Source organism: Oryctolagus cuniculus, chromosome 1 (genome assembly GCF_964237555.1).
Source record: "Oryctolagus cuniculus chromosome 1, mOryCun1.1, whole genome shotgun sequence".
Classification (NCBI taxonomy): Eukaryota; Metazoa; Chordata; class Mammalia; order Lagomorpha; family Leporidae; genus Oryctolagus; species Oryctolagus cuniculus.
The window spans coordinates 60148157-60174270 of NC_091432.1; the positions used below are offsets into that span (position 1 = coordinate 60148157).

Sequence of the window (26114 nt, forward strand, 5' to 3'; positions counted from 1 at the left end):
AAATGGCCACAACGGCCAGAGCTGAGCCGATCTAAACCAGGAGCCAGGAGTTTCTTTTGAGTCTCCCACAAGGGTGCAGGGGCCCAAGCAGTTTGGCCATTTTCTACTGCTTTCCCAGGCCATCAACCAGGAGGTGGGTCAGAAGTAGAGCATCCTGGACTTGAACCAGCGCCCATATGGGATGCCATCAAAACAAGTAGAGCTTAACCTACTAAGCCACAGCACCAGCCCCTGTTGTCATTTTTCTAAGTCCCTGATGCATCATTAGATTATTTATTTGAGAGCTCTATTTCTTAAATATAAGTATTTATTGCTATAAACTTCCCTTTTAATACTAATTTTGCTATAACCAACAGATTTTGTTGTGCCGTTTTTTGTTTTCATTTCATTCATTCAAAGCTTTTTATTTCCTTTTTATAATTTCTTCAATGACCCATTGGTCATTCAGTAGTATGTTGTTTAATTTCCATGTATTTGCAAATATTCTATTGTTCTAGTTGTTGATTTCTAGTTTTATTCTCCTGTGGTCTGAGAAAATACATATTATGATTTCAATCTTTTAAAATTTACTGATCTTGGGCTGGCGCTACGGCTCAATAGTCTAATCCTCTGCCTATGGCACTGGCACCCTGGGTTCTAGTCCCGGTCGTGGTGCTGGTCCACTAACACTCTTGAATGCAGCCAGAGAAAGGGCAGTTTTACAAGGAAGTCCCAATGACAGTGAGAGTTCATTTCTTAACAGAAACCATGGAGGGAAAGCAACATCAACCAATATCTGGTTTAACCATCTTTCAAAAATAAAAGGGAAATCAAGACATGGCAAGATAAACAAATGCTGGCCAGCGCTGCAGCTCACTAGGCTAATCCTCCTCCTGTGGTGCCGGCACCCCGGGTTCTAGTCCCGGTTGGGGTGCCGGATTCTGTCCCAGTTGCCCCTCTTCCAGTCCAGCTCTCTACTGTGGCCCAGGAGTGCAGTGGAGTATGGCCCAAGTCCTTGGGCCCTGCACCCACATGGGAGACCAGGAGAGGTACCTGGCTCCTGGCTTCAGATCAGTGCGGTATGCCGGCCCCAGCGTGTTGGTCGCAGCAGCCATTGGGGAGTGAACCAATGGCAAAAGGAAGACCTTTCTCTCTCTCTCTCTCTCACTGTCCACTCTGCCTGTCAAAAAGAAAATTTACTGAGCTTGATGTGTGGCCTAATACACAATCTATCCTAGAAAATATCCAGGTGTTAATTAAAAGAAAGTGTTAAAAGAATTCTCTAGCTGTTGGGTGAAATTTTCTGTAAATGTCTGTTTCGTTCAACTCTGTTGAACGTTGTTGATTTTCCATCTGCATGCTCTGTGCACTGATGACAGTGGGTGTTGAAGTTCCCCCACTATTACCGTTTTAGAGCCTATTTCCCTATTTAGGTCTAACAGTATTTCCTGTATATATCTGGGTGGTCTTGCGTTGGGTGCATATATATTTATGATTTTTATATTTTTTTATTTGACAGGTAGAGTCATAGACAGTGAGAGAGAGAGAGAGAGAAAGGTCTTCCTTCTGTTGGTTCATTCCCCAAATGGCCGCTACAGCCAGCACTGCGCCAATCCGAAGCCAGGAGCCAGGTGCTTCCTCCTGGTTTCCCATGTGGGTGTAGGGGCCCAACCACTTTTTCCATCCTCCACTGCCCTCCTGGGCCACAGCAGAGAGCTGGACTGAAAGAGGAGCAACTGGGTCTAGAACTCGGCACCCATATGGGATGCCAGTGCCACAGGCGGAGGATTAACCAAGTGAGCCATGGTGCCAGCCTCAATTGTTGTATCTTCTTACTGAATTGACCCTTTTATCAACATAAAATGTTCTTCATCTCTTTTTGCAAATTTTTATTTAAAGTCTGTTTTATATGAGTATAGCTATTCCTGTTCGTTTTTGTTTTCCACTTGCCAGGCATGTATTTTCCAGTCCTTCACTTTCCGGCTATGTGTATCTTCTTTACTTGTGAGTGGGTTTACTGTAGGCAGCATATGGTTGGGTCTTCATTTTTTGGCTTGTGGGATTTTTTTGTTTGTTTTTTAAGATTCATTTATTTATTTGAAAGTCAGAGTTGCAGAGAAGCAGATTGATGGATAAGGAGAAAGAGAGAGGGAGAGAGCAAGAAAGAGAACTTCCATCTGCTGACTCATTCCCCAAATGGTCACAATGTCTGGGGCTGGGCCAGGCTGAAGCCAGGAACCAGGAACTTCATCCAGGTCTCCCACATAGGTGCAGGAGCCCAAGGACTTGAATAATCTTCTGCTGCCTTTGCAGGCACCTGAGCAGGAAGGTGAAATCAGAAGTGGAGCAGCCAGGACTCAAACCTGTGCCCATATGGGATGCCACCACAGCAGGTGGCAGCTTTACCCACTACACCACAGTGCTAGCCCGGTTTTTATTTTTTTACTCATTCAACCAACCTATATCTTTTGACTGTGGAATTTAATCCATTTACATTCAAGATTACTGTTGATAGATAAGAACTAACACCTGCCATTTTGTTGACTGGCTACTGATTGTATCTGCATGGTTAGTGAATTTAGTAGTGTCATGTGATTTTACAATGTTTATTTCTAATGTAGGACTACCTTCAGAATTTTTTGTAAGGCTGGTCTGTGGTGATGAATTCTTTCAATTTTTGCTAATCTGGGAAATTATTTATTCTTCATTTCTAAAGGATAGCTTCATTGGATATAATCATTTTGGTTAGAAGTTTTTTTTTTTTTTCTTTTTCTTTTTTTTTTTTTATTTGACAGAAGTGTGACAGAGAGACAGAGAGAAAGGTCCTTCCTCCATTGGTTCACCTCCCAAATGGCCGAAACGGCCAGAGCTGCACCGATCTGAAGCCAGGAGCCAGGTGCTTCCTCCTGGTCTCCCATGCGGGCGCAGGGGCCCAATCACTTGGGCCATCCTCCACTGACCTCCCAGGCCACAGCAGAGAGCTGGACTGGAAGAGGAGCAACCGGGACTAGAACCCGGTGCCCATATGGGATGCCAGCGCCACAGGCAGAGGACCAACCAAGTGAGCCACGGTGCCAGCCTTTTTCTTTTTCTTTTAAGACGCTGACGAGATCATCCCCTCTTGTGGCCTGTAGGGTTTCTACTGAGGAGTCTGCTGTTAGTCTAACTGATTTTCCTTTATATGTATATTGACAGTTCCCTGTTACTGCCTTTAGATTCTCTCCCTGTTTTTAACCTTCAACAATTTAACTACAATGTGCCTTGGACATGGGTTTTTTGGTTGAGTCTGCATAGGGTCTTTTAAGTTCCTGTATCTGGATATCCATATCTCTTTCTAGAGTTGGGAATTTTTCAACCCTTACTTCATTTAGTAGATTCTCAATGTATTCCTTCTCTTCTCCTTTAGTCATTTCTAAAATTCAAATATTTGATCACTTAGTGGTACCCCATGTTCTATGCAGGCTTTCTTCATTTGTTAATTATTTTCTGGGTTATCTTAAAAGTAATGTCTCCTACTCTCCAAATGCCTGCAACAGCCAGGGCTGGGCCAGCATGAAGCTCAGAGCCAGGAACTCCATCAGGGTCTTCCATGAGGACAGCAAGCACTCAAAGATATAAGGCATTATCTGCTGCTTTTCTAGGCATATTTGCAAGGAGCTGAATCAGAAATAGAGTAGCCAGGACTGGAATGGGCACTCCAGTATGGGGTGCTGGCATCACAAATGTTGGCCTAACCCACTGCCTCACAAGGCCACCCCCATCGAAGGATTTTTATAAACAGTTAACAGTATCTGAGCTCTCCTTCTGAGGTTCTGGTTTTAGATGCAGCTGAGAATCTACATTCTTAGAAAGTTCCAGGGCTGATCCTGGTGATCAGAGTGGGTTTAAGAATCATGCAACGGGTGTGTAGAAGAAAGTTTTCAATCACTCAAAATAAGGCATGTGAAAAAAAACCTGATGTTTATACAAAGTACTTGATATTAAATTGAATATATGATGTCAAATTATTAAAAGTATTTGATATGTATTGAGGATATTTTGATGTATATTAAAGTAGAAAAATCTATCAAAAAAGTCGTATCTTCTAGATCAGAATTTCGTTCTTCCATTTAGTCTTTTCTTCTGTTGAAGTTCACAATTGTATTTTTTAATTTGTTGATAGTAATTTGCAGCTCCAAAATTTGTTTGCTTCTTATTGATTTCTACCTCCTTAGTAAATTTCTCACTCATTTCACCTATTTATTTCTTTGGTATTTCAAACTGTCCATCTGTATTCTCTTGCATCATATTGCATTGCCTTAGGATCATTAGTTTGAATTTTATTTCATGTAATTCATAGATTTCCACCAGATCAGGATCTATTTTTGGAACTATACTGTTGTTATGAGATGTCATACTTCCTTACTACTTCATGTTTCCTGTGTCCTTATGTTGACATCTGCACATCTGATGTAGCAGCCGATTCTTCTTTAGGGAGTACATTTTGTAAAACAAATACCACATATTCTCCAATATATTTGGGAGCTAAAACTCAAAAAGAAGAAATCAATAAACAAAAAAAGGACAGAAATGCCTGTGTGTAACAGTATGGCTGTAAATATAGTTTCCTCAAACTGTATTTCTTTGCCAAACCAATGGTAAGAATATTATACTACCATAATTTTAATGGTCTATGATTATTTTAAAATTGACTGTATATGGGTGAAAGGGTCATATTGACATTTGATTGTGTATAGTGATTGCCCATATCTCCACTGAGTTAAGATCTTTTTACGTTTTATTTGTTGAACTCTTCATTTAGTGGATCATTAAGCCCTTGACTATAACATAAATTAAAAATGTTATCTCAAAAACTAAAAAAGAAAGAAAGAAGGCGAGGGAGGAAAGAGGGACACAGAGATGGGAAGGGAAGGAGAAAGGGGAAGGGAGGGAGAAAGGGAATATATTCTTAGAATTGTATCTATGAAAAAATTTAAAAAGAAGAGTTCTTTTGTTCAGACACAATGCAAGATATTCACTTGGTTTGTTGCTTTGGCTTTGGTTCTGGTTGAGTCCAGAAGTGCTGAGAATTTCTTTTGTTTTAATCAGTGTCAACAGTGTCTATAAGTGACACAGTTGTCTAGTCTGCAGCAGTGCACTGAGGTAGAAGTATGACTAAAAATGATGGCTTCCTAGGGTGTGTATCTTCAGTCCTCAGAGTTGAGTGTCAGTCACACTAGGATTTGTGATAGATGGAGCCTTGTTCTTGGTACTGAAGGACACCAAGGGTGCCGTCCTCTTACCCCACTGAACATGCCTGAGTGATGCTGGGGTTTGTGGCATCAACACCTGTGGCTCTAGCACTGTGTGATATGGATGGGACCTGATCCCAGGTACCACTGAGAGAGTTTGGTGCTGGGGCTTCAAGCTCCAAAAGCCCGAGTCCCAGAACTGGAGGATATGAAGGGACCACTACTCCAATACTACAAGGTGACTACAAATATACTGGAGATGTTGCACTGGAAGGTATGGGTACAGAGAAGTGAAATGCTGGCAGGTTTTTCCAGAGTAGATAGATTTTCAGGGTAGATACTGGCGATGCTGAGGAAATTATTACTAACTGACATAGTCCTGGTGCTTCAGGATATTGTGGGGTCATTAGTCAGGTTCCCAAGACAACAGCCACTTGTGCTGAGGATGGTGATAGTCACCTGCTTAAAGCAAAGCAATGCAGATGGAGTTCTTCAGATACCACATGTTACTACAGATTGTAATAGCAATATCAGCAGTTTCAGCTCTGCAAGGAGCTGACAAAGCTGCCCCCAATTCCCACACAACATGTAAGGATGATGCTGGGGTTTGTACCCTGGATTTCCAGCATTGTAAGCTGGGAGGTAGAGAGGAGTATCCACAGTTCTGGTCCTCCTGAATTTATTTTTTAATTTATTTATTTGAGAGGTAGAGTTACAGACAGTGAGAGGGAGAGAGAGAGAAAGGTCTTCCATCTGCTGGTTCACTCCCCAGTTGGCTGAGATGGCTAGAGCTGAGCTGATCCAAAGCCAGGAGTCAGGAGCTTCTTCCCAGTCTCCCACGTGGGTGCAGGGGCCCAAGGATTTGGGCCATCTTCTACTGCTTTTCCAGGCCATAGCAGAGGGCTGGATTGGAAGTGGAGCAGCTGGGACTAGAACCAGCGGCCATATGGGATGCCGGTGCCGCAGGTAGAGGATTAGCTTACTGCACCACAGCGCCGGCCCCGGTCCTCCTGAATTAATTATGCTGGTGTTAGCACCAAGAAGCCAAGAGGAATCACCTTGGATTGCACAGAGTGAGTAAGCGCAAGCTGCAGAACTTATGCCTAAAACTCCACAGTCGTTAGGCATATGGAGTCTTTTCTCCACTCTGGAAAGTGTCCTGTCTCTGGCTCTTGTGGCTTCTGGTAGCATCGGACAGCTTGCTGTTTCCTAAGTCAGAACACCATTCAGCAGCAATTCTACCCCAGTGAATTGAGTCCAACAGGCGCTGGGGAGGGGGTAAGGCTATGTTGTTTCCCTTTTCAGAACAATAGAAATGCCCAAGCCCCAGTCAGCTCCCCAGGCTGGACTTGAAGTCAGTGGAGACTGGAATTCTCTGGCAGTAGGGCTGCTTGCTGTGAAACTGAGGCACCCTCTTCTTACCTTTTCCAAGCAAGATGGCATTCCCAGGCTGGAAGCTGTCAAGTAGGTGCTGCAGGGGATGGTGGTAGCAGCTGGCCGTAGCAATGTGTCCGTCCTTTCTCTTTCTTGTCTGACAGAGTCTCTGCTGTTCTGTCACTTTCTTACTAGAAATTTATCTCAATCATTTCCCTGGGAACACAGTCCTTCCTTTGTTTATTTGGTATTTCTCTGTGGCTGAGGTGAGTGCAGCATCTCACTATTCAACCATCTTGAATCTCCTTAAATCCATTTTTATACTGTGGTGCTTCTGGAAATTTTCTCTTTAATTTAGTTTATCTAATTTGTTGGACTTCCTATTTTCATAGTATTCTTCTAGGACATTTTTGTGTTTTTGACCTTAAGGTCAATAATAATGTCCACACTTTCATATCTGATTTTCGTAATTTGAGTCTCCTGAATTTTGTCAGTTTTGTTGTCCTTTTCATAAACAAAATTTCTGATCATGTTGGTTTACTCTATGGTTTTTCTATTCTATATTTTATTTATCTTCTCCTTAGCATCTATTATTTCCTGACTTCTACAGTCTTCAAATTCACTTTGCTGGTTTTCTTCCAGTTCCTTAAAATGTAAAAGTAAGTTATGGATTGTTAAATTTATTTTTAATCTAGGAATTTGTAGCATAAATTTCCATCTGCACTAATTCCAGTGCATTTCATAAATTTTGGCACCTTATGTTTTCCTTTTCATTCCTCTCAATCTGTTTTCTCATTTCCTTTGTGATTTCCACTCTGAAATATTAGTGTAAAAGTATGTTTTTAATTTCCATTTTTGTGAATAACCCAGTTTGCCTTTTGCTACTGAGTTCTAGTTTCATTCTATTGTAGTCAAAGATAGTATCTATTATTTCAGTCCTTTAAAATATTCTGAGATTTCTTTTATGGCTTACAATGTGGCCTTTCCTACAGAATGTTCCATACATCCTAAAGAAAAATAGGTATTCCAGTGTCACTAAATGGAGTGTGCTCTATGGTCTTTCAGATCCATTCTGTTTATAATGTTATCAAATTCCTCCATTTCCTTAATTATCATCTATCTGGCTGTTGTATTCACTATTGAATGAGGTATTTTTTTTTAATCTTTTATTTAATGAATATAAATTTCCAAAGTACGACTCATGTGTTACAATGGCTTTCCCCCCCCTACCGTCCCTCCCACCCACAACCCTCCCCTTTCCCACTCCCTCTCCCCTTCCATTCACATCAAGATTCATTTTCGATTATCTTAATATACAGAAGATCAGCTTAGTATACATTAAGTAAGGATTTCAACAGCTTGTTCCCACACAGAAACATAAAGTGAAAAATAATAGATGATTTTTTTTTTTAAATCATGATGAAATCAGATCAGACCTATTGTCATGTTTAATCCCAGTGAGAGTCAAGTTGGGAATTGATAATTTCTTTTTTTTTTTTTTTTTTACAGAAGATCAGTTTAGTGTACATTAAGTAAAGATTTCAATCGTTTGCACCCCCATAGAAACACAAAGTGAAATATACTGTTTGAGTACTCGTTATAGCATTAAGCCTCAGTGTACAGCACATTAAGGACAGAGATCCTACATGAGGAGTAAGTGCACAGTGACTCCTGTTGTTGACTTTACAAATTGACACTCCTGTTTATGGCATCAATAATCTCCCTATGCACCAGTCATGAGTTTCCAAGGCTATGGAAGCCCCTTGAGTTCTCCGACTCTTATCTTGTTTAGACAAGGTCATAGTCAAAGTGGAGGTTCTCTCCTCCCTTCAGAGAAAGGCACCTCCCTCTTTGAAGACCTGTTCTTTCCACTGGGATCTCACTCACAGAGATCTTTTTGCCAGAGTGCCTTGGCTTTCCATGCCTGAAATACTCTCATGGGCTTTTCAGCCAGATCCGAGTGCCTTTAGGGCTGATTCTGAGGCCGGAGTGCGATTTAGGACATCCGCCATTCTATGAGTCTGCTGAGTATCTCACTTCCCATGTTGGATCACTCTCCCCTTTATTTATTCTATCGGTTAGTGTTAGCAGATACTAGACTTGTTTATGTGCTCCCTTTGACTCTTAGTCCTTTCATTATGATCAATTGTGAACTGAAATTGATCACTTGGAATAGTGAGATGGCATTGGCACATGCCACCTTGATGGGATTGAATTGGAATCCCCTGGTGTGTTTCCAACTCTACCAATTGGGGCAAGTCAGCCCGAACATGCCCCAAATTATACATCTCTTCCCTCTCTTATTCCCACTTTTATGTTTAACAGGGATCACATTTCAGTTAATTTTCAACACTTAAGAATAACTGTGTATTAATTACAGAATTAAACCAGTCATATTAAGTAGAACAGACAAAAAAAAATACTATGAGGGATAATATATTAAGTTGTCCATTAGCAGTCAGGGCTATGCTGATCAAGTCACCATTTCCCATAGTGTCCATTTCACTTCAGGAGGTTTCCTTTTTGGTGTTCAGTCAGTTGTCACCGATCAGGGAGAACATATGGTATTTGTCCCTTTGGGACTGGCTTAATTCACTCAGCATGATGTGTTCCAGATTCCTCCATTTTGTTGCAAATGACTGGATTTTGTTGTTTCTTACTGCGGTATAGTATTCTAAAGAATACATATCCCATAATTTCTTTATCCAGTCTACCGTTGATGGGCATTTAGGTTGGTTCCAGGTCTTGGCTATTGTGAATTGTGTTGCAATAAACATTAGGGTGCAGACCGCTTTTTTCTTTATCAATTTAAACTCCTTTGGGTAAATTCCAAGGAGTGGGATGGCTGGGTCGAACGGTAGGGTTATATTCAGGTTTCTGAGGAATCTCCAGACTGATTTCCATAGTGGCTTGACCAGTTTGCATTCCCACCAACAGTGGGTTAGTGTCCCTTTTTCCCCACATCCTCGCCAGCATCTGTTGTTGGTAGATTTCTGTATGTGAGCCATTCTAACCGGGGTGAGGTGAAACCTCATTGTGCTTTTGATTTGCATTTCCCTGATTGCTAGTGACCTTGAACATTTTTTCATGTGCCTGTTGGCCATTTGGATTTCCTCTTTTGAAAAATGTCTATTGAAGTCCTTGGCCCATCTCTTAAGTGGGTTGTTGGTTTTGTTTTTGTGGAGTTTCTTGATCTCTTTGTAGATTCTGGTTATTAACCCTTTATCTGTTGCATAGTTTGCAAATATTTTTTCCCATTCTGTCGGTTGTCTCTTCACTCTCCTGTTTCTTTTGCAGTACAGAAACTTCTCAATTTGATGCAATCCCAATAGTTGATTTTTGCTTTGACTGTCTGTGCCTCCCGGGTCTTTTCCAGAAATTCTTTGCCTGTGCCAATGTCTTGAAGGGTTTCTCCAATGTTCTCTAATAACTTAATGGTGTCAGGACGTAGATTTAGGTCTTTAATCCACGTTGAGTGGATTTTTGTGTAAGGTGTAAGGTAGGGGTCTTGCTTCATGCTTCTGCACGTGGAAATCCAGTTTTCCCAGCACCATTTATTGAATAGACTGTCCTTGCTCCAGGAATTAGTTTTAGATCCTTGATCAAATATAAGTTGGCTGTAGATGTTTGGATTGATTTCTGGTGTTTCAATTCTGTTCCATTGGTCTATCCATCTGTTTCTGTACCAGTACCATGCTGTTTTGATTACAACTGCCCTGTAGTATGTCCTGAAGTCTGGTATTGTGATGCCTCCGGCTTTGTTTTTGTTGTACAAGATTGCTTTAGCTATTCGAGGTCTCTTGTGCCTCCATATGAATTTCAGCATCATTTTTTCTAGATCTGCGAAGAATGTCTTTGGTATCTTGATTGGGATTGCATTGAATCTATAAATTGCTTTTGGGAGAATGGACATTTTGATGATGTTGATTCTTCCAATCCATGAGCATGGAAGATTTTTCCATTTTTTGGTATCCTCTTCTATTTCTTTCTTTAAGGTTTTGTAATTTTCATCGTAGAGATCTTTAACGTCCTTGGTTAAGTTTGTTCCAAGGTATTTTATTGTTTTTGTAGCTATTGTGAATGGGATTGATCTTAGCAGTTCTTTCTCAGTCATGGCATTGCTTGTGTATACAAAGGCTGTTGATTTTTGTGCATTGATTTTATATCCTGCCACTTTGCCAAACTCCTCTATGAGTTCCAATAGTCTCTTAGTAGAGTTCTTTGGATCCTCTAAGTACAGAATCATATCGTCTGCAAAGAGGGATAGTTTGACTTCTTCCTTCTTGATTTGTATTCCTTTGATTTCTTTTTCTTGTCTGATGGCTCTGGCTAAAACTTCCAGAACTATGTTAAATAGCAGTGGTGAGAGTGGGCATCCCTGTCTGGTACGAGATCTCAGTGGAAATGCTTCCAACTTTTCCCCATTCAATAGGATGTTGGCTGTGGGTTTTTCATAGATTGCTTTGATTATATTGAGGAATGTTCCTTCTATACCCAATTTGCTTAGAGTTTTCATCATGAAAGGGTGTTGAATTTTATCAAATGCTTTCTCTGCATCAATTGAGATAACCATATGGTTTTTCTTCTGCAGTCTGTTAATGTGGTGAATCACATTGATTGATTTGCGAATGTTGAACCATCCCTGCATACCAGGGATGAATCCCACTTGGTCTGGGTGGATGATTTTCCTGATGTGTTGTTGTATTCTATTGGCCAGAATTTTATTGAGGATTTTTGCATCTATGTTCATCAGGGATATTGGTCTGTAATTTTCTTTCAGTGCTGCATCTTTCTCTGGCTTAGGGATTAAGGTGATGCTGGCTTCATAGAAAGAATTTGGGAGGATTCCCTCTTCTTCGATTGTTCTGAATAGTTTGAGAAGAAATGGGATTAGTTCTTCTTTAAATGTCTGGTAGAATTCAGCAGTGAATCCATCTGGTCCTGGGCTTTTCTTTGTTGGGAGGGCCTTTATTACTGTTTCAATTTCTGTCTCAGTTATGGGTCTGTTTAGGTTTTCGATGTCTTCCTGGTTCAATTTAGGTAGGTTGCATGTGTCCAGGAATCTATCCATTTCTGATAGGTTTTCCTGTTTGCTGGCATACAGGTCCTTGTAGTAATTTCTGATGATTCTTTTTATTTCTGTGGTGTCCGTTGTTACATTTGCTTTTTCATCTCTGATTTTATTGATTTGGGTCTTTTCTCTTCTTTTTTTAGTTAGTTGGGCCAATGGGGTGTCAATTTTGTTTATTTTTTCAAAAAACCAGCTTCTCGCTTGGCTGATTTTTTGTAATGTTTTTTTGGATTCAATCCTGTTAATTTCTTCTCTGGTTTTAATTATTTCTCTTCTCCTACTAGATTTGGGTTTGGTTTGCTGCAGTTTTTCTAGGTCCTTGAGGTGCGCTGAAAGCTCATTTATTTGGTATCTTTCCAATTTCTTGCTATAGGCACCTATTGCTATAAATTTGCCTCTCAATACTGCTTTTGCTGTATCCCATAAGTTTTGATATGTTGTGTTGTTGTCTTCATTTACTTCCAGAAAGTTTTTGATTTCTCTTTTGATTTCTTGAATGACCCAGTGTTCATTCAGGAGCATGTTGTTCAGTCTCCATGTGTTTGCATACTTTCTGGGGTTTCCTGAGTTGCTAATTTCCAGCTTCATCCCGCTGTGGTCTGAGAAGCTGCATGGTATGATTCTAATTCTTTTAAATTTGCTGAGACTTGCTTTATGGCCTAGTATGTGATCAATCCTAGAGAAGGTTCCATGCGCTGCTGAGAAGAATGTGAAGTCTGTAGATGTAGGGTTGAAAATTCTGTAGATATCTGTTAGATCCATTTGGGCAATAGTGTCAATTAAATCTGCTGTTTCCTTGTTGATCTTCTGTCCGGATGATCTGTCTATTTCTGAGAGTGGAGTATTGAAGTCCCCCAGTACTATTGTATTGGAATCTAAATCTCCCTTTAAGTCCCTTAACATATCTTTTAAATAGACCGGTGCCCTGTAATTAGGTGCATATACATTTATAATAGTTACATCTTCCTGTTGAATTGAACCCTTAATCATTATATAGTGTCCCTCTTTGTCTCTCTTAACAGTTTTTGTATTAAAGTTTATTTTGTCTGATATTAATATGGCTACACCTGCTTTTTTTTGGTTTCTGTTGGCATGGAATATCTTTTTCCAACCTTTCACTTTCAGTCTGCATGCATCTCTGTTAGAGAGATGTGTTTCTTGTAGGCAACAAATAGTTGGGTTGTGTTCTGTGAGCCAGTCAGCCAAACGGTGTCTTTTAACTGAAGAATTCAGACCATTAATGTTCAATGTGACAATTGATACGTAGTAACTTTGCCCTGCCATTTTCCCGGAAATATTTTCTAGTATATGCTTGAGCTTCCCATGCTCTTTTACTGGTAGGTTTTCTTGCTTTCCCTTCTTTCATATTGATGGCCGTGTTTCTGTGTTTCTGAGTGTAGCACATCTTTAAGTATCTTTTGCAGGGCCGGACGAGTGGCCACAAAGTCCTTCAATTTCTGTTTGCTATGAAAGGTCTTTATTTCACCTTCATTCACAAATGAGAGCTTGGCAGGATATAATATTCTGGGCTGGCAATTTTTCTCTCTTAGCACCTGTGCTATGTCTCGCCATTCCCTCCTGGCTTGTAGGGTTTCTGATGAGAAGTCAGCTGTGAGTCTGATTGGAGATCCTCTGAGAGTAATCTGACGTTTCTCTCTTGCACATTTTAGGATCTTTTCTTTATGTTTCACTGTGGTAAGTTTAATTACCACGTGTCGTGGTGAGGATCTCTTTTGGTCATGTTTATTGGGGGTTCTATGAGCTTCCTGTACTAGGATATCTCTGTCCTTCTCCAAACCTGGAAAGTTCTCTGCTAGTATCTCACTAAAAAGGCCTTCCAATCCTTTCTCTCTCTCCATGCCTTCAGGAACTCCTAGAACTCGAATGTTGGTTTTTTTAATAGTATCCTGTAGATTCCCAACAATATTTTTTAGGTTTCTAATTTCCTCTTCTTTTCTTTGGTTTGACTGTATGTTTTCCTGTGCTCTATCTTCTAAGTCCGATATTCTCTCTTCTGCTTCACCCATTCTGTTTTTAAGGCTTTCTAATGTGTTTGTCATTTGATCTATTGAGCTCTTCATTTCATTTTGATTTCTCTTGACTATTACACTTTCCTGTTCTACTAGTTTCTGAGTTTCATTTTGACTCTTCCTTAAAATTTCATTTTCACGAGAGAGATTTTCAATCTTGTCCATTAAGGATTTCTGTAGTTCAAGGATTTGCTTTTGAAAACTTCTAAATGTTCTTATCATAAATTTTTTGAAATCCGTATCTTGCATTTCTTCTATCTCATCATCTTCATACTCTTGGCTTGGGGTGTTTTGCTTATTTGGAGGCATCATAGTGTCATCGTTGATCTTGCTCCCTCTATTTCTGTGTTTGTTACTCGGCATAGTTAATTCTTCTTGCGTCACTGTGCGTTTTTTTTTTTCTTTTTTTTTTTTTTTTTATACTGTGTCCGTGTTAAGTGGACTGCCTGCTGTTGGAGGAGCCTTGGAGGCTTGAGATGGGTGCGGCCTGAGAGCTCTGCCTGGTTCTTCCTGGTTAAGGGTGTGCAAAGGTGACACCCTCAGGTTATGTGTGGTAAATCTCTTTTTATTTATTTATTTATTTATTTTATTTATTCAGGGGGTAAGTAACACTGCAGGGCAGGGCTGTGCAGCATTGATGGTATTTAGCTTCCAGTCTTTGGCTCCTCTGGACTCCCACTGGGTTGCCTAGGCTACTGAATTGTAGTGACTCAGTTCCTTAACTCTCCCCCATTGATATGTAAATCCAAAGAGGAGGCCTGCTCTTTGTCTCTTGGGTATTCTTCAAGGGTTGCAGCCTTGTAACCTTTGCAAGGTTAGGGGGAAGAGAAACCCCGAAGCTTTTTTTTTCCCTTCTTTCTGGTAGTGAGTTTGCTGCACTTTCCGGCCCCCCTCTAGAATCTGACCCCCGTTTCCCCACCAATGTCTCGGGTTATTGAGCTCACCTCCCCTTCCAGCGCCGATGTGTGGACTCGGAGCCCTGAGCGTCCCAAGTCTCCCCGCTGTTGTCTGTGTGGCATGCACTCCCCTTGGAGCACTGTCGCGTAGACCCTGGGGCTTCTGCGGCTCGGTCCCGCGACTTGGCTTCCGCGCGGTGGGCGACCTTGTTCTCCCAGTAGGTCCTCCAATTCATGCCTGTTCCATCCAGAAGGGTTTCCCCTGCAATTTTTTGGTTCTATTTTCTGCAGCTACCGTAACTCCCCTTTTATTAAACTAAATTTTCCCGGACTATCGGTGCGCGCCCTCACTATTCCGCCATCTTGGCTCCGCCCCCTGTCTGAATGAGGTATTAAAATCTCACTATTATTGTAGAACTCTCTGTTACTCACTTCAATTCTCTCAATTTTTGCTTCATACATTTTAGAACTCAGTACTTAAATCTTTTACTTGTATACTGGAGAGGCAGAGATACATTGAGAGAGACAGACAGAAACAAAAACAGAAACAGAGCTGCCATTCACTGGTTTATTCCCTCAAAGGCCTACAAAGACCAGAGGCCAAAGCTGAGAGCTAGAAACTCAATCCATGTCTCCCACATAGGCGCATAAATGCAACTACTTGAACCACTACCTGCTGCTTCCTAGGGTCTTCATTAGCAGGGATCTGGAACCAAGGGCCAGAGCTTGGAATTAAACCCAAATAATCTGATTTGGGATGCATGCATCCCAACCAATGACTTAATGGCCAGGAAAAACACTACCCCTATAGTTATTATATCTTCTTGATGCATTCACAATGTGGTCAATATTTAATATATTTATCTCATATAAAATTTTTTGACTTGAAGTCTGTTTCATCTGATATTAGAATAGACAACCAAGTTCTCATCTGGTTATTATTTGTCTCAAACATCTTCTTCCAAACTTTCATTTTTTAAAATTTACTTATTTGTTTAAGAGATGGGGTAGGAGGAGAGATGAGGTTGGGTTGTGGAAAAGTGAAGAGTCAGGAACTCAATCCAGGTTTCCCATATGAATGGCAGGAACACAATTATTTGAGCCATCACCATTGCCTCTAAGGGTATGCTTGAGCAAGAAGCTGAAGTCTGGAGTTGGAGCTGGTTATTGAACCCAGATACTCCAAAGAAAAATGCAGGCATCTTAAGCATTGTATTAACTGCTAGACCCAATGCCTTCCCCATCCTTTTACTTTTTATTTATTTGTACTTTTAGATCTAAATTATTCTCTTACAGACTGCATACAGTTGCATTCTACATTTTTTTCACTTGGTCAATCTCTGCCTTTAAGAGGTTGAAGAATTTTACCCTACTTTGCAAGTTTGCTGAGAGTTTTACCATGATTAGATGCTAGACTCTATAAAATTCTTTTTCTGTATTTATGGGTAATCATAATGTTTTCTTCTTTAGTCTGTTGATATATTACATTGATTTTTAATTTTGACACACTTTTTGCATACTTGAGATAAATATTTGATAATAGTATATAATCCTTTTATTTATTATCTGACTTAATTTGCTAATATTTTGTTCATGCCATATATATTGGTTTAAATTTTTTTCATAATGTCTTTGTCTGGTTTTGACAATAAGGTAATTCTGGCTTCTCGAAATTAGTCAGAAAGTAGTCCCTATGCTTTTATATAGAGCACAGGGGATTTGTATAATTTATTCTTCAATGATTGGCATAATTTGGGGCTGACATTGTGGCATAGTGGCTTAATAAGTTGTTGCCTGCAGCTCCAGTATTCCTTATGGATGCCTGCTTGAGTCCAAGTTGCTGCACTTCCAATCCAGCTCCCTGCCAATGTACCTGAGGAAGCAGCGGAAGTTGGCCCAAGTCCCTTGCCTTCTGAACCCATGCGGGAGACCCGGAAGAAGCTCCAAGCTCCGGGTTCTCAGCATGATCCAGCTTTAGTTGTTGTAGCCATTTGGGAAGTAAACCAGCAGATGTAAAATCTCATTCTCTCTCTCTCTCTCCCTCCCTATTTCCTTCCCTCCCTCCCTCACTCTTTTGTCTGCCTTTCAAATACAAATAAGTAAATAAATATTTTTAAAAAAGATTGCCACAAATTATCAGTGACCCAAACTGGTCATGGTGCTTCCTGTTTTGAAAGATTATTCTTTTTTGGTTCAACGTCTTTAATATCCAAAGGCTTATTCAGATTTTCTATTTCTTCTTGTGTAAAACTGTATCTTTCAAGAAAGTGGACTATTTCATCTAGGTTATCAAATCTGTGAATATACAGATGTTCACAATGTGCCTTCACTATCTTTTTGATATCTATATGATCAGTACTGATGGTCTTACTATCATTTCTGGTATTGATAATTTGTGTCTTTGCTTCTGTTGAACTATGTTATACATATTAATCTTTTTAAAGTCTTAGATCTATGCAATATTGATTTTCTCTATTGATTTCATTTTCATTGTTAGTGGTTCTGGCATTTACTTTTTATCTTTCATGCTGATTCTTTGGGTTTAATTTCTCCTCATTTTAAGATAAATGCTATGTCACTCATTTCAGATCTTTCTTCTTTTCTAACACATGCATTTCATGCTGTAAGCTTCCTTCTAGCCACTGTTTTCATTGTGTCCCATAAATTTTGATACACCACTGTTACACACTAAATGCCCCCCAAAACATATATCAAAACTTTATGACCCCCAAAAAGGGGGGCAAGATATTATAGTACAGTGGTTAAGCTGCTACTTGTTATGACTATAACACATATTGAGAGTGCCTCGGTTTGAATCCTGCCTCTGCTTCCATTTCTGGATTCCTGCTAATATGCACCCTGGGACGTGACAGACCATGGCTAAAGCACTGAAAGTCCTGCCCCCAACATGGGTGATCTGGAGAGTTAATGGTTATTGGCATTGGCCTGGCCCATCACTAACTGCTGTGGGTGTTTTAGGAATGAACCAGCAGTTGAAGATATTTCTCTCCCTTTCTCTCTCTCTCTCTCTCTGCCTTTCAAATAAATTAATCTTTTGTAAAAAATAAAACCTAATTCCTATTATAACGGTATGAATACATGTAAGCTTTTTTATTTTATATATTTGAAAGGCAGAGTTAAACAAAGAGAGAAAGAGAGACAGAGATCTTCCATCTGTTAGTTCATTCCCCAAAAGGGCTGCAATAGCTAGGGCTGGGCCAGGCCAAAACCAGAAGTCAGGAGCTTCCTCCAGGTCTCCCAAAGGTATGCAGGGGCCCAACTACTTGGGCCATCTTCCACTGCTTTCCCAGGAGCATCAGCAGGGGGCTGGATTGAAAGTGGAGAGCTGGGACTCAAACCAGGGCCCATATGGGATGCTGGGGTTGCTGCTATTCTACAATGCTGGGCCTACATGTAACCTTTTGGAAAGTAATTAAGAGGATGTCATCCTCATGAACACTTCAATGACTTATAAAAGGGCAGAGAGAACATGCTAGATCCTTTTTTGATCTTTGCCCAGCCACCTTCTGTTATGTAAGGACACAAACAAGGTGCCAGCAAAGACCTGGCCCTCATAAGACACTGAACCTGCTAGCACCATTATCTTGGATGTCCCAGCCTGCAGAGTGTAAGAAATGAATTTCTACTATTTATAACTCATCCAGTCTGCAGGATTTTGTTATAGACACACAGACTAAGACAGAGAAAGTCATAACCAAGCATTTTATTTAATTTTTCCCTATTATTTTGTCAGTTGTACACTCTTATTATTTTAATTAGAAGTAGTAATTCTAACTAGGTAGAGGTAGAGGAGAGATGGAGAGGGAGAGGGGGAAAGTGAGGGAGCAAGGTAGAGGTATTCTCTATCCATGGTTCATTCCCCCAAATGGCTACAACAGCCAGGGCTGGGCCAGACCAAAGCCAGGAACCAGAAACTCCATCTAGTTTCCCATGCACTTGGACTATCTTCCATTGCTTTCCCAGGTACAGGGATCTGGATCAGAAGTAGAGCAACTGGTACTTGAAACGGCACTCAATGTCAAATCCTGAGAGTTCTATAAATTTGTCAAATAATTTGAGAACTGTGCATCTCAAAACAAACTTCATTTGTTCACTTACTTTTAACAACATCATTTATGACTCTAATACACTGATTTTTTTAACAAGGAAATCCATTTTTAAATTATTTTTCCCTTATGGGACCAGCACTGTGGGGTAGCGGGTAAAGCCACCACCTACAGTGCTGGTATCTCATATGGGTGCCGATTCCTATCCCAGCTGCTCCACTTCAGATCCAGTTGTCTGGTAAGGCCTGGGAAAGCAGTAGAAGGTGGCCCAAGTCCTTGGGCCCTGCAGCTCCATGGGAGACCTGGAACAATCTCCTGGCCCCTGGCTCCGGATCAGCACAGCTCCAGCTATTGCAGCCAACTGGGGAATGAACCAGTGGATGGAAGACCTTTCTCTTTCTCTCTGCCTCTCCTCTCTCTCTGTGTAAATCTGACTTTCAAATAAATAAATAATTTTTTAAAAAATTATCTTTATTTTAAAAACAAGCCTCTGTGTAGCTACAGATTTTTTCTAAAGCTCTGATTATATTCCTTCTATTTAATTCAGGAATATCATTTCCACTGGAATGAAATAAAATTTAAATTTTTTTAAATCCCTGTAAAAAATTTAAGAATTACAAATGAGAAACTGAATGAGGTCATTAAGTACACATTGATTACTGACCAGCTATTTATATTCTGCTTATTCCCTAATTCTTCCAAAAAACCTTTTACATTAGATCTTCAGCAGAATAATCCTTAAATATACTTTTCAAGCAAATTAAGCACTTTTGTTCGCATAGTTTCTGGATTTTTACTGTTCCTAATTATATTCTGAAACTCAGTTTTACCCCAAACCATAATTACCATATTAACTTTGTAACACGCAGTTGTTCACAATTCAGCAAAGCAGTAGTATATCATCACTCTATTTACCTAGAGCTTAGGAAAAGATTGGTCATACACACTTAAAGACACTACCAATGTTTCAGTTTCAGTTCTGAGAATGAAATACGTTGATATATATTTCTATATCTCATCTAGATTTTCAGACGTATCCAAAGGGGGATCACAGCTCAGCCTTGCCTGATGGAAGCTGAAGATTTTGTAACTTCATAGTCAGACTGAAGTCACCAGTGATTTTGTTGCCTTTAAATAAGGCGAACTGAGAATTGAGTCTGTAGTTCTGAGTCAGCCATGGGGACTGCACAATCAGCCTTGTCATCTGAATTAGGAAGCAGGGATCCTTTGCCATTAGTCACATCCACCACCCAGGTGGCTTCTGTACCCCAGGGCCATTGTTCACCTTGGAAGGCAAAACATCACCACTTTTCTTCACAAATTGTTCTCCTTCCTCTTCAAGCTTCTTCTCAACCTCCTTATAGACAAGATGGACCTTAATTCCATCATCTGAAGAGCTGGTTGGAGGAGACTCAATATGATGGGTTCCAAAAGAACAGGCAGCTTCGGGAAAATCCATCTTGCAGTGTGACAACTACAGCTCCTCTGAAGCCTAAGTATCCACCAGAATTCTTTAAGGATATGTCACCCTTATGTAGAATTTTTATGTCAATAACGTCCTTCAGTGTTTTATTATTATAGTTCCCTATCTTCTGGCTTCCACTAAGAGATGCTTAAAAGTCAGCTCTTGCTGTAAACGTTTTATAGGCAGACTCTCTCTTCCTCTGAATAATTTGTGTTGTTTTGTTTCTTCTCCTCCAGTTTCACTGTTATACCTGAGTGTAAATTTCTTTCATTTTTCTTGCTTGGTATTTGCCAAGGTTCTAATTTTGTCTAATATATAGGAAATTTTTAAGTCATTATTGCTTATTATAATCTATCTCTTCTGTAAGATACACTGCACTATCCAGCAAACTCTTTGAGGCTTTAAAGACTTTGTCTTAGAATTTTATTTAGCTATCTTAGGTGTCTTCAGCTGAAAATGTTGGTTTGAATTGCTGAGTCTACCATGAAAGTCTAGATTCAAATTTCAGTGACAATGGGAAAGATGGAAATCACAACGTGAAAATGAATACAAGATAATATCTTAGTCCATTTGTGTTACTATAACAGAATACATGAGACTGAGTAATTTGTAATGAACAGACTCTTACTGGCTCACAGCTTTCAAAGCTGAGAAATCTAAAACGAAGTTCCCAGCACCTGCTGAGCAACTTTTTACTCAGTTATCACATGGCTGAAAGAGAAAGGGAAAAGAGGCAAAAAAAAAAAAAAAAAAAAAAAAAAAAAAAAAAAAAAAAAACCACACACAAAAACAGCCAAATTCACACTTTTATAATGGGCATTAATCATGTCTTTTATAATGACATTAATTATGGCACAATCTAAAGTCCAACTTCTCAATACTGTTAAAATGGCAATCAAATACAAATGAAGGAGACAAACATTCATATAGCATTTCAACACTGTCCTCTCAAAACTATATCCTGCTCATATACAAAATACATTCATTCCATCCCAATAGCCCCAATAAAATGTTAACATGGTCCAAGTCCAGAGAATCATCTAAATCAAATATAGCAGAAAATAAAAAAAAAAACAATGCATTCTAAGTAAATTACTCTTCAACTGTGAATCCATAAAATCTAACAATTACCTACTTCCAAAATGCAATGGTGGGGCAGATGCAGTATAAACATTCTCTTTCCAAAATGGAGCAACAAGAAAGAAGAAAGGAGAAACAGGTCCCAAGTAAGTCTAAACCCTAAAGTTTGAGAATAATGTTCTGACTCCATTTCCTTCATCAGGGTGTACTGTGATGGGAAACCAAGACCTCAGGCAGCCATGACCATTTGGCATTGCTGACGTTGGTCCATACAGCTCACCTACTTTGGAGTCTCATGCCTGTAGCTCCCCCAGGCTGGCACTGTACATTGGTGGTTCTTCACTTCTCAAATCTCAGGGCAGTCCTTCCCTTATGGCTCTACTAGGCCTAGTGGAGAATCTCTTCAATGGATCTGCCCTTGTAACATACCTTGGAAGCATCCTTTGTAATCTAGATGGAGGCAATCATTAATCAACAATTCATATACCCTATCTGTCTGCATAATCAGTGCCATGTAGATGCCGCCAAGGTTGATTGTTTGTACTTTAAGGAATGGTGATCAAAGGCCCACCAAGGCCCACATTAATCATAAGTGGGGTGGTCAAGGAGAGCTACACAAGAATACAGGGAGCTGATACTTGATGCAGCAAGGGCAGCAGGTGCTCATTTCCTATAAGCACCTTGGGTACCACTCTAGAACCCTTACTGCTCTGAAGGCCCTAGCATTCTGGGCCTGTTATGGGAGTGGCAACCTCAAAGATTCTAAAATGCTTCTGTCATTCTCTTTGTAGTGATGAATATATAATGTCATCCTTCCATCCATTATTAATTTATTTATCAAATGGTCCTTGACCACACCTTTGACTTTCTCTACTAAACACATATTTTATTATTATTTTCATGGCCAAATCCTTAAATTCTTCTTTTCCTTTCATTATAAATAATTTCGTTAAGCTATTCTCTTTTCTCACATTTTACTATATGTAGTTGAGAAGCCATGCAGAAGATGAAACACTTTGCTGCTTAGAGACTTTTTCTGATAAAATAAGCTAGTTTATTCCTCCTAATTTCTGCTTTTCATAAAGCCCTCAGGCAAGGACACAGTTTAGCCAGGTTCTTTGGCTCTTTTAACAAGAATGGCCTTTTCTCCTGTTTCAAACATCTCATTCCTCATTTCCATCTAAGATTTGAGAATTGCTCTTTACTTCATCAGAATTGTCTTTACACTCCATATTTCTATCAAAATTCTGATCATAGTCACTTAAGTAATCTCTAGGAAGTTTTAGATTTTCCCTGAGCCCTAGCAATAATTGTCCTTAATCCTCCATTCCTTTAAATATAGTGCTCCTCTAGCCTATTGCTTCAAATTCTTCCAGCATTTTACCCATTACCTACTTCAAAAGTTACTTCCATAATTTTATGTATTTGTTACAGCAACATCACACTTATCTGGTACCAATTTCTGCCTTAGTCTAATTTGTGATGTTATTAACAAAATAACTGTTGCCGAAGTATTGATATTGAACAGAAATTTGTTGGTCCACACTTTTGAAGGCTAGGAAACCCAAGAAAACAATGCTGACATCTGGTGAGGATCTTCTTCTTACATCAATACTTGTGGAAGGCAAAAGTGGAAAAAGGCAAAATAGGGCACATCTTTCAAAACCCTCAATTATCTTTCTATTTTTTCCAATTATCTTTCAAAGGTACCACCTCTTAATATTGTAACAACAACAGGTAAATTAAACATGAGGGTTTTTTAAAAGATTTATTTATTTATTTGAAAGGCAGAGTTAGAGAGAGAGAGAGAGGGAGAAACAGAGAGCAAGATCTTCCATCCTCTGGTTCATTCCTCAAATGGCCACAATAGCCAGGGCTGGGAGAGGCTGAAGCCAGGAATTTCATCTGGGTCTCCCAGGTAGGTATAGAGGCCTAAGAACTTAGTCCCAGCCAGCGCCGCGGCTCAATAGGCTAATCCTCCACCTAGCAGCGCCGGCACACCGGGTTCTAGTCCTGGTCGAGGCGCTGGATTCTGTCCCAGTTGCCCCTCTTCCAGGCCAGCTCTCTGCTGTGGCCCAGGAAGGCAGTGGAGGATGGCCCAAGTGCTTGGGCCCTGCACCCCATGGGAGACCAGGAGAAGCACCTGGCTCCTGCCTTCAGATCAGCGCAGTGCGCCGGCCGTAGCAGCCATTGGAGGGTGAACCAACGGCAAAAAGGAAGGCCTTTCTCTGTGTCTCTCTCACTCACTATCCACTCTGCCTGTCAAAAAAAAAAAAAAAAAAAACAGGCCATCTTACACTGCTCTCCTAGGTGCATCAGTAGGAAGCTGGATCAGAAGTACAGCAGCCAGGACACAAACCAGCACCCATTATGGGATGCTGGTGTCACAGGCCATGGCTTAACCCATGTCACCATGACACCAGCCCCAAACAACATGAGTTTTAGAGTTGACATATAAATGGGCTGACTATTATAGCAATCCAATAAAGATGCGAGGAAGACAAAATCAGGCAGCGCTGGCAAGGGACAAATAAGAAATAGGTTTAAGAGGATAAATTGAAAAGATACAGTGTATGGGGCCAGTGTTGTACCGTGGGTTAAGTCACTGCCTGCAACACCAGAACTCCATATGGGTGCTGGTTTGAGTCAGGCCTGCTCCAGGTTCAGTCCAGCTCCCTGTTAATGCTCCTGGGAAAACAGTAGAAGATGTTCCAAGTGTTTTGGCCAGAGCACCCATATAGAAAACCAGATGAATCTCCTGGCCATTTGGAAGATTCTTTCTCTTTCTCTCTCTCTCTCTCTCTCTCTCTCTCTGCCTCTGCCTCTGCCTCGCCTCTCCCTTCAAAATAAACTTTTTTAAAAGGAAAAACATATAGTATATTAAGTTCATCTTAAGAAGAAAAGGGATGAGTAGGACACCCATTGCTAGAAGTACCACAGTATCATTTAGTAGGACAGAAACCGAGTGAGGAAGGGAAACCTGAACGATGCATGAAGTTGAAACATGTAAAATCCTATCTCATTTGTGATCCAAGGATATGTCATTAAGAAAATTTAAAGAGAAAGCATAACACTGATAAGATATTGGGTACCGGATAACATTTAGTCTATATACAAAGATGTAGATGACATAAATAGTTTTGCATGTAACAAAGAAAATATTAAGTAAGAAAAGAGAAAGTGTAAGAAGTGGGGTAGATGTTGTGGCTAGTGAGTTAAGCTGTTGCTTAAGGAGCCTGCATCCAACATCACAGTACCAGTGTGAGTACCAGCTCTACTACCTCTGATGCAGCTCCTTGCCAATGCAATTCAGAGGGAGGATATTATGGCACAAGTGCTAGGGTTTTCGTCACCCATATGAGAGATTCAGATGGAATACTTGGCTCCTAGGCTTTGGCCTGGTCCAGCAAACTTTTGGAGTGAACCAGCAAGTGGAAACTCTCTCTATTCTCTGCCTCTCCCTCTCACTCTGTTATTCTGCTTTCAATGAAAAAAAAATCAACCTAGAGGGAAAAGGCACAAAAGTGATGCATATAACTCTGACCACATAAATCAGCCCTTAAAGCATTCTAGTGTGGTAGAAAAGTCCATGAGATTGTGGTAAAAAATGTCCTACATGAAGGACCTCAGTGGGTGAGACCCCAGTCAAAGAAATGGTCATTAAAGCAGGAGGTACTTTTCTCTGAAGGGAAGAGAGAACTTCCACTTTGCTTATGGCCTCGTCCAAATACTGACAGAGGGGCTGGCACTGTGGCGTGGCAGGTAAAGCCGCCACCTACAGTGCTGAAATCCCATATGGCCGCTGGTTCAAGTCCTGGCTGCTCCACTTCTGATCCAGCTCTCTTCTATGGCCTGGGGAAAGCAGTAGAAGATGTCCCAAGTCCTTGGACCCTGTACCTGCATGGGAGACCCAAAGGAAGCTCCTGGCTCCTGGTTTCTGACCAGCTCAGCTCCGGCTGTAGCGGCCAGTTGGGGAGTGAACCAGCAGATAGAAGACCTCTCTATCGTTCTCTGCCTCTCCTCTCTCTCTCTCTCTGTAACTCTGACTTTCAAATAAATAAGTCTTTAAAATACATACATACATACATACATACTGACAGAGTTTGCGGTTTCAAAAGGCTTCCATAGCCTAAGCAGCTCATGTCAAGAGCCTCAGTGATCACTGACCTCATACATAAGAGTGCTAATTGTTAAATTAACAACAGGAGTCACTGTGCATTAACTTCCCATGCAGAACCTCTGTCCTCAAAAAGTTGTATTATGAGAATTAACAGTAAAACTTGTTCTCAAAGATTTATCTCATTTTAGTGTATTACATGGATGATATTCTTATGTCATAAGTTTTAGTTATGCCTAAGTGTCCAACTCTATTGCTGTTTTCTTAGGTGCTTCCTTTTTTTGTTTTTTAAGATTTATTTTATTTACTTGAAAGACAGAGTTAACATAGAGAGGTAGAGACAGAGAGAGAGGTCTTCCATCCACTGGTTCACTCCCTGGATGGCCCCAACGGCCAGAGCTATGCCAATCCGAAGCCTCACCAATCCAAAGCCAGGAGCCAGGAGCTTCTTCCAGATCTCCCATGTGGGTGCAGGGGTTCAAGGACTTGGGCCATCTTCTACTGCTGGATCGGAAGAGAAGGAGTCAGGACTAGAACCAGCACTCATATGGGATGCCAGCACTTCAGGCCAGGGCGTTAACTGGCTGCGCCACTGCACCGGCCCCTAGGTGCTTCCTTAATTAATGATCAAACGTGTCCTCAGGGACCTATTTTCTTTTAATGTATTAAGTGGAGGATATTCCTATGTCTCATAGGTTAGAATTATGTCTAACTGCTTTCAAAAGATATATCATTCTTGGGTGCTGCTTTAAAGTTAATTAAGTTTCTAAAAAAAAAAAAAAAGAAAGGAAATTAACTTCGAGA

General features: G+C 40.4%; 1 protein-coding gene and 1 pseudogene across 2 annotated transcripts in view; one reads left to right on the forward strand and one right to left on the reverse strand.

The window, feature by feature from the left end:
• Positions 1–26114, forward strand: part of LOC100357801 (interferon-induced very large GTPase 1) — a 48913-nt gene that overhangs the window by 13436 nt on the left and 9363 nt on the right. Inside the window, exon 1 of one of the 2 annotated variants that reach the window (XM_008265401.4) lies at positions 20015–20144. The exons of the other annotated variant lie outside the window; for it this stretch is intronic. The gene's annotated coding sequence lies outside the window, so the exon portion shown is untranslated. Of the gene's footprint in view, positions 1–20014; positions 20145–26114 lie in introns of those variants that run through there. 2 annotated transcript variants of the gene reach the window in all.
• On the reverse strand, positions 11931–20107 carry LOC127484191 (sterol carrier protein 2 pseudogene; annotated as a pseudogene).